We start from the raw sequence: 10067 nt of genomic DNA on the forward strand, positions 1-10067 counted from the left end.
TATTTTTCTTGCTGCATTTCTTTTTTTTTTTTTTTTGGTTTTTGTTTTTTCACATTACTAATATGGAAATATGCTTTGCATAACAGCATATATATAAAATCTATGTTAAATTGCTTGTCTTCTCAATGAGGGAGGAAGAAGGGAGGGATAAAATTTGAGACTCAAAATTTTTTAAAAAAATGTTTAAATTTTTTACATATAACTGGAGAAAATAAAATATTGTAAAAGAACTAACACAGAATATAGAAGTTCCTTAGGAGTTTAGCTGTCAAGACACACAAACAACATGAAAATATAGAACTAAATAATCCGAGAAATATAAATTGATCCTGGTTGGGCCTTAAACACATATATGATATATTAGAATACTGACAAATGATACCTAAATTAATTTAATTATACAAGGTCAGTCTGAGTAAAAAAAAATAGAAAAATAACAAAATTCATCTAAAAGAATACAAAATCAAGATTCATAAATGAAGTAATGAAACAGAAAGTATGTAAATAATCTAGCAACAGCAATCTTAACAGTCTACGGTTACTACAAAACAACAGTCATCAAAATTTTATGGTACTAGTCAAATAAAAAACTCAATAGAACAGATAAGATACATAATATACAAAAGCAAATGGACATAATGTAAGTACAATAAATACAAAGATCCTAATTATCCTTAACAAAGACTACTGAGAAAACTAGAAAGCAATCTCAAAAATTTGTTTTAAACCAACATCACACATCATATACCACAATAAGCTCCAAATGAACAAGACTTTAATTTAGAGATTTTTTTTAACTGTGAGAAAAATTGCTATAAATTGTTTTAAACATACATGTTTGTTTCTTCTTTCATTGATTTTTTTGGGGGATATCTTGTGTAGTTGAGATGTACCATAGGTCTTTGGCCCATAAATAGCCTTCATAATATATATAGTACATCATAAAAGCACTTTGGATTGTTACTATCAGCATAAAGCTGAATTTCACTTACTTTCTTAGTGAGCAAAGAATCCTGAATTTCTCCAAGTTTTGATTATGCTTTACTTTTGATGGAATTGAATACTATCTTAAGAGATGGATGAACTATTCTGCTAGTACAGCCTGTGGAGTTGTCATTTTTAGCATTTAGCATTTTAACAGCTTCTGATTTTCCCCATCATTTTTGTCAAACCAGTCTTGAATGAGTGTTCTGACCCAAATGAGCAAATGCAGTGCTGTACACAACTTTATGAAAGCTGCCCACTACTTCCTGCTCCACTGTTGCCAAATGTGATGTTTATGTACTTAAGAAAAACAGGTATTGCAAAGCATCTGAGAAAGAAAAGAATGAAGGCAAAAATGCAAAATTCTTCATCCACAAGGAAAACTTTGTAAAGGAGTTCCTCTCTAAGTATTAGTTCTCTGAAAATTTCACCCCAAGCAACCTACTTATTTCCAAGACTCATTTGGATAAAAAGAGAATCTATATCTAAAAATGAAATACATCAGCTGAGAGATTAACTTGGCAAAAAAAGAATCACATGTTTATTAATTTATATATATTATATATATATTCCAAGATTTATATATAGTTTATATGTTTACTATATATTATATAATTAAAATATATGTATATAATTTTTTATATATACAATTTATAGTATTCCGCGGTTATTTGGGCCCAAATCTAGATTTAGCAGCATAAATGAATCATCAAAATTTTTACTGTGTTCTTTCAATGTTAGTAAATTCCCAATTCAGCTTAAATGCCCTTTCTCTTCTTTCTCACTTATGAATTAATGAACACAGCAAGGTCAGTAGTACAGAATAGTCACAAGTAAATCCACTTCAAATTTCAGAATGAAGAGAAAAAAGAAAGTATATGAATCAAGGTCTGCAGACTAAATTATTTGAGAAGAATGGACAGAACAGTAGAAACAGACTGCTTTAATTATAGATTGCTAGTATTTTTGACAGCAAGCATTTATTAAATGTCTACCATGTCTCACTATATCTCACATATTCAATTTGTAGTTTTCACCTTCGTAACAGGTCTATAATTCTTTCCTTTCTCTCTTTTGACACGACCATCAAGTTGATGCATCACTTCCCCCCGGACTACTGCAATACTCTGCTGATGGGTCTGCTTGCCTCAAGTCTCTCCTCATTTAACCCAATCTCCATTCAGCCACCAAAGGGATTTCCCTAAGGCATAGGTCAGACTCTGCCCCTCACTCACCACCACCATTCAATAAACTCCAGTGGCTCCCCACTATCTCCAGGATCAAATACAAAATGCATTTTTGGCATTCAAAGCCCTTCATTGCCTAGCTCCCTCCCACCAGTGCAGTCTCCTTACACCTTACATCTTGCCCTTCAGTACAGTGACATTGGCCTCCTTCCACATAAAAGGCAGTGTCTCAGCTTTAAGGTGCATGGTCTGAATGCTCTCCCTTCTCATTTCTATGTACTGACTTCTCTGGCTTCCTTAAAGTCCCAACTAAAGTCCTGTCTGCTAAATAAAACCTGTCCAGACACTTACTTCTAGCGCCTCCCCTCTACAAATTATTTCCTCTTTATCTTGATTATATAACTACTTTGTACATATTTATTTGTTGTCTCCTCCATGGAAAATGTGAGCTTCTTGTCTTTTTGTGCATCCTCAATGAGTAACACAGTACCTGACACATAATAGGCACTTAATAAATATTTATTTGTTTTTGTGAGGCAATTGGGGTTAAGTGACTTGCCCAGGGTCACACAGCTAGGAAGTGTGAAGCGTCTAAAATCACATTTGAACACAGGTTATCTGACTTTAGAGCTAGCATCCTATTCATTGCACCATCTAGCTGCCCTTTAATAAATATTTATTGATTGACCATATGACAAATACTGATACAAAAACAAAAATAATTTCCTTCATTAAAGAGTTCACATTTTTAAAATTTATTTATTTATTTTAAATGAAAGCTTTTTATTTTCAAAATACATAAATGGATAATTTTCAACATTCACCCCTATAAAATCCTATATTCTAATTTTTTCCCTCCCTTCCCCTTACCTTCTCCCCCAGTCGACAAATGATCCAATATATGTTAAACATGTGCAATTCCTCTATACATATTTCTTCAAATATTTTGGGCAGAGGAAAAAGATCAAAAAGGAAAAAAAATGAGAAAGAAAACAAAAACAAAAAGAGTGAAAATACTATGTTGTGGTCCACACTCAGTTCATCACTAAACAATTGGAACTGGTTTGAATCTATCAGAATTGATCATCATAGAGTCTTCTTGTTGCCGTGTATAATGATCTCCTGGTTTTGCTCATTTCACTTAGCATCAGTTCATGTAAGTCTCTCTTGGATTCTCTGAAATAATCTTGCTGATTGTTTCTTATAGAACAATAATATTCCATAACATTCATATGCCATAACTTGTTCAGCCATTCTCCAACTGATGGGTATCCACTCGGTTTCCAGTTTTTTTCCACTACAAAATGGGCTGCTGTAATGGGCTGAGGCTTGAGATGATGCACTCAGGTCCCAAGCACATGAGGCTAAATAGTAATTGGACCATACTCTATTAATATATAAGCTTGGAGAAAGAATGACCCCCGCCCACTCTTTGTGCAAATCCTGATGTGTTGTATAGGAAATGATGATTTTGGTGGGTGGAGGCAGGGGAGTGGAAAAGGCTGCCACAAACATTTTTGCACTTTGAGTCCCTTTCTTTTTGTTTTTTTCACTTTTTTTATTTTATAATAACTTTTTATTGACAGAACCCATGCCAGGGTAATTTTTTTTTACAACATTATCCCTTGCACTCGCTTCTGTTCTGATTTTTCCCCTCCCTCCATCCACCCCCTTCCCTATATATGTTAGATGGCAAGCAGTCCTATATATGTTAAATATGTTGCAGTATATCTTAGATACAATATATGTTTGCAGAACCGAACAGTTCTCTTGTTGCACAGGGAGAATTGGATTCAGAAGGTAAAAATAACCCGGGAAGAAAAACAAAAATGCAAATAGTTTACATTCATTTCCCAGTGTTCTTTCTTTGGGTGTAGCTGCTTCTGTCCATCATTTATCAATTGAAACTGATTTAGGTCTCTTTGTCAAAGAAATCCACTTCCATCAGAATACATCCTCATATAATATCGTTGTCGAAGTGTTACTATAATGATCTCCTGGTTCTGCTCATTTCACTTAGCATCAGTTCATGTAAGTCTCTCCAAGCCTCTCTGTATTCATGCTGCTGGTCATTTCTTACAGAACAATAATATTCCATAACATTCATATACCACAATTTACCCAGCCATTCTCCAATTGATGGGCATCCATTCAATTTCCAGTTTCTAGCCACTACAAACAGGGCTGCCACAAACATTTTGGCACATACAGGTCCCTTTCCCTTCTTTAGTATTTCTTCGGGATATAAGCCCAGAAGTAACACTGCTGGATCAAAGGGTATGCACCATTTGATAACTTTTTGGGCATAATTCCAGATTGCTCTCCAGAATGGTTGGATTTATTCACAACTCCACCAACAATGCATCAGTGTCCCAGTTTTCCCGCATCCCCTCCAACATTCATCATTATTTTTTCCTGTCATCTTAGCCAATCTGACAGGTGTGTAGTGATATCTTAGAGTTGTCTTAATTTGCATTTCTCTGACCAATACTGATTTGGAACACTCATTTGAATGGAAATAATTTCAATTTCATCTTCTGAAAATTGTCTGTTCATATTCTTTGACCATTTATCAAATGGAGAATGGCTTTATTTCTTATAAATTAGAGTCAATTCTCTATATATTTTGGAAATGAGGCCTTTATCAGGACCTCTAACTGTGAAGGTGTTTTCTCAGTTTGTTGCTTCCCTTCTAATCTTGTTTGCTTTAGTTTTGTTTATACAGAGGCTTTTTAATTTGATATAATCAAGCTTCCTCCCTTCCATTGTCTGCTCGATGGGTGGGTCGCCCGTTCTCGAGAACGTATAATAAACTTTGCTTTGCTTCTAGAGATCTATCCAGTTGTTTTATTAATGGTTTCTGACTCACACAGTCTTGGGGGCTTGTCCAGGATTACACTACTTGCAGTGAGTAGGTGAACCCTTGAGGTGTTGGCAGGGTGGCGCCCTGCCCTGATTTAGGCAGCCCGCCAGCGTCCAAGGCTTCTTCTTACTCCCCAAGGTAAAGTGGGCCTGAAGTGGAGAAACTCAGAGCAAAGCAAAGGGAGAAACTCCGCGGTAAAAGGTAGAAATCCCGATCAGTCGGTGGAGGACAGATATCAGTCAAGCAATTTGTTGTACAACAACCCAGAAAGGTAAGCCCCCTGTGAGGCCCTGGAGTCTTAAACTCTGGAGGGGTCTCTGGACAGGAGGCTGTGAGGCCTGGAGTCTTAAATTCAGGGTTTCTGGACAGGATAGGCTTGGCTAGGCCTTCTAGGGTGACTGGAGTCAATTGGCAACAATTGGCGTGTTTGGGTGTTTTGGAATTTAGATTCCGTCCAAATTCAATAGGTGTGGCCCAGTCCCAGCCAGCCCTGGAGGAGAGAAATGAGAAAAATGATCAGAAAATACCGGTAGATAGTCCCTTGGGAGATAAATTAAGTAATTGGAACAAACTGCCAAAATATAAAGGAAAAAGCAAGAAAAAGAGATAAGGTATTGTTGTTTTGTCTGGGGTGACAAAGATATTGGTGAAGGCACTATTGAAGACTGGATGTGCCAAAGCCTGAATTTGTACCTGAAAGAGAAGGAAAGGATTGAATTCCTTTAGTCCCTCCAAGGGCCGTCGGGCCAGGAGGAGAACTTAGTTCTATTTTGAATTCTCTCTTCTCACAAGAAGAGAGGGGACTAATTAGGGGTGCAGCTATGAAGGAGTGGGATAGGAGAAACCCTCCAGCTGCAGGAGTAGTTTCAGCTGACCAGAAATACTGTTAGCAGATCCCAAGTGGGATCATAATCACCCTATACATCAGGGAAGTATGTGGGATGGAGAGAGTAAAGACGGTGGCTTCTTTCCTTTCCCTCCCATGGGTCCTGACTGCAGCAGGGTCGAGTGGGACCAAGGGAAAGAAACTGCTATTTGGTGAAATTCATTATTTTAAATATGATGGTGAAAGTGGTTTTATATTATTGGGAATTTAAAGCCGTGTTTGGGATTTTAAGTTAAAATATAGGTTATTAAAACAAAATGCTGGTAGTTTACCTTAGGGGAGGTTGGGGTTGTATCTCCCTACTTAGATGGTGTGTTCTAGAGGTATTGGGTAATTTGTAACTGAGTTATGCCTTAAAATTTGTCATCTCTGTTGGGCAATTATAAGTTTTATGAAATTTGGTTCAGTTATTTGAGAATCTTGAAGTTTTTTTTTTTTAATTTTTTAAAATTTTACATTTTTTTAAAATAACTTTTTATTGATAGAACTCATGCCAGGGTAATTTTTTACAGCATTATCCCTTGCATTCACTTCTGTTCCGATTTTTCCCCTCCCTCCCTCCACCCCCTCCCCTAGATGGCAAGCAGTCCTTTACATGTTGAATAGGTTACAGTATATCCTAGATACAATATATGTGTGCAGAATCGAACAGTTTTCTTGTTGCACAGGGAGAATTGGATTCAGAAGGTATAAATAACCCGGGAAGAAAAACAAAAATGGAAGCAGTTTATATTCATTTCCCAGTGTTTTTTCTTTGGGTGTAGCTGCTTCTGTCCATCTTTTATCAATTAAAGCTCTCTTTATTGAAGAGATCCACTTCCATCAGGATACATCCTCAAACAATATCGTTGTTGAGGTATATAATGATCTCCTGGTTCTGCTCGTTTCACTTAGATCAGTTCATGTAAGTCTTGCCAGTCCTCTCTGTAGAAAATCTTTAAGTTTAAAAAAAAAATTTTTTTTTTCTTTGACTTAAAGACAAGGGACAAGAAAGATTGGTTTGCAAAAGCAATCAATAATTTAAATGGAGCATCTAGTATTGGTTTGGGAGTGTTTAACATATGTCAGAGAAGGTTTAAGTAAATAAGCTTTGGAAGGAGAGAGATGGGACAGGAAGAGATGGTGGGATAGAAAAAGAGAGGAATATTTTCCAGAAATGGGGAAGAAAAAGGCAAATTCCCTAGTGAATCTGCCATTTGCCATGGGAAAAGGAGATATATCCCATGAGGTTGGGGCCTGTCTTGAGCTGGCAGGTTGGATCTTGGGGAAATGGCACCCTAAAAAAGTTAACTGTGATAAGTTAGGGTTGGGAAGCATGGTGGAATGGGGGAAAGGTGGCCACAATGAGAGGCCACCTGTCAAGTAATCTAATCCCCCTTCCCCATTAAGTATGGTGGCTACAACACCTTGCTGGTTCTGCTATCAATTGCTTCTACTGTTTAAAGGAACAGCCTACATTTATATGATGTTAATAACTGAATGTTTTATTTTTGTTTTTCAAGTCTGCTCTAAGAAGTTTGTTGGAACTGTAAGTTATCTGAAAGTGATTTATTTCTACTAAGATTCCATCTGTCTAAAGCAAATTATTTAATGCTTATTTACGTGCATGGTAGTCTCCTTGTTTAAGGAAGATGATAAAAAAATCTAGAGCAGGATTTTAATTTGATCTGATAATTTGATAGGGTTATTTCCAAAAATTCTTTTTTTTTAGAATGAAGAGAGCATTAATGTTAAATCTTTTATGTGGAAACAGGATGCACAACATGCGATTTAGAACTGTTTTCCTTTTGTATTTGAGTATTTTAAAGGCAAATGATCTGTGTAATGTTAAATTTAGAACTATCTACTTAGATAAGAAAGATAGCTGTATAAGCTGTAAATCCTTTACTGTGATTCTTGAGAACTAGATTCATCTGAAGCCCTGAAGGTCCTTCAGCAACTGCACCAGGGCAGTCTCTGGGATGTCCAAAACCTGTGTGATGCTGTGCTGACAAGGTATGTTTCCCCTGGCCTATATACAATGGCCCAACAACTGGTGGGATGACTGTCTCGTTTGTCGAAGGACTAACGAGGCTGCTCAACGCCAGATCCCAAAAGGGGGACAACCTCCGGGAATCAGACCATTCCAAAGCATCCAGGTGGACTTCACTGAGCTGCCACCAGTGGGTCGCCTCAAATACTTGCTGGTCATAGGTGGACCATCTGACCTCATGGGTGGAGGCATTCCCCTCAGCCAGAGCAACTGCCTCGACAGTAAGGTCTTATTAGAACAAATTATTCCTAGATATGGAATAGTGGAGAGGATAGACTCAGATCAGGGAACACATTTTTCTGCCCAGGTGTTACAGAATGGGATTGGGGCTTTAGAAATCACTTGGGATCGCCGCACCCCTTGGCTTCCTCCCACTTCTGGGAAAGTAGAAAGGATGAATCAGGAAATAAAACGGCAACTGACTAAATTATGTTTAGAGACTCAACTACCTTGGACTTGCTCTGGTCAGAATCAGAACTAAGCCACGTAGAGAAATTGGGCTTTCACCTTAGGAATTAGTGTATGGTCATCCTCTCTAGGCTTGTCCTATGGGAAATTGGGAGACAGAGGATTTACTTCTTAAGAGGTGTTAAATCATTGCTAAGACATTTACAAGAACTTCAACAGAAGGGTTAATAGCTCAGACTCCTAGGTTTCCCTCTTCATAGAATTCAGCTGGAGATTGGGTGTTAATCCCTTCCTGGAAGGATGAGAAGCTGACTCTGTGCTGGGACAGACTCTGATGGACCCTACCAGATAATACTGACCTCTCGGACACTGCAATTCGCACCCAGGAGCGAGGCTGGACACACCACACCAGAACAAAAGGACCTGGGGCGCCACCTTTATCCGAGTGGACAGTTGAAGATGGGGAGACCTCAAATTACATTTGAGAAGGGGACCTCCAGTGAATGGGACACAAATTCTGAACCCTGTGTGTTGTAATTGTATGACTTTTTTTTTTATGATAGCCATAGAAACCAGACCTTTATCTTCCAGAGATGAGAACCAGCTCCTCCTGCTCATGCAGAATATAGGGAGAACTTTTAACTTACCAAATTATTGGATCAATTGGTACATCCTAACGACTGAGCTAATGGCCATGGGTACCTATACCCTTAAGCCCAGCCTGGATCCTTAGTAACTGATCCCAAATTCATAATGGGGCTGATTTCTGGAACTTAGAAGAGAAATATCAGTGGCCATTGACAGAAGACAGGATTTGTTAAATAGGGCAAAGTTTGAAGCTGGGAAATAGTGTGTGTTAGTGGACTTAACTCTGGACAAGGACTTTTTTCTTTCCTTATCTTGTAGTGGACACAGCAGTTGTCAAATGACCATTGCAGTCGTCATTTGGAGCTCTTGGGAGCTCTGGCACAATTCCTTAGGAATTGCTGCGGATTGACAAAGGACTTCCTTTGTCTGCTCTGTCTCTAGAAGACACAAGGGAGGCTGCAAAGATTTGGAAAACTTAAATTTTTACCTGTCTAGACATCAATGGAGTTGGTACCATGTCACCGCAGGGACACCTGGGAAACATGGGACTCTGTTTCCTACATTTTGGAATACCTCTAACCCAATAGGTTAATGGCCAGTTGCCAGTTGTAGGAGGAAGGATCAGGGTTTATGGAAATGTCAGTATGTCACCTTTGTAGGGGAAGGTCCCCTAGGGACGAGAGACCAGCAATATTGCCCTTTTACAAGGAATAGTTCAGACATATTTTCGAGGAAACAACCTATTCTAATGGGTCATTATTAGATCTGTGGTTTAACTGCTTATACTCACCTACTTGGACAAATAAGGCCAAAATTTTTCTTTCTTCCTGAATAGGCAAACCAATATTTAGGGATTCCCTTGTACGATGATTTGGGAAGAGAGAAATGGGGTTTAGACACCTCCATTGGAGAGGTATACCTCCAGACTGGAGATGCAAATGGTTGGGATGATTCCTGGCCTCCAGAAAGAATAAGAGTATGAGCCAGCCACTTGGGCTCAAGATAGAAGTTGGGGATATAGAACCCCAATATATATGTTGAACAGGATAATTAAGCTTCAAGCAGTTGTAGAGATTATCACCAATCAGACTGCTGAGGCACTAGATCTTTTGGCTGACC

This window comes from Antechinus flavipes, chromosome 5, assembly GCF_016432865.1.
Source record: "Antechinus flavipes isolate AdamAnt ecotype Samford, QLD, Australia chromosome 5, AdamAnt_v2, whole genome shotgun sequence".
NCBI classification, from domain to species: domain Eukaryota; kingdom Metazoa; phylum Chordata; class Mammalia; order Dasyuromorphia; family Dasyuridae; genus Antechinus; species Antechinus flavipes.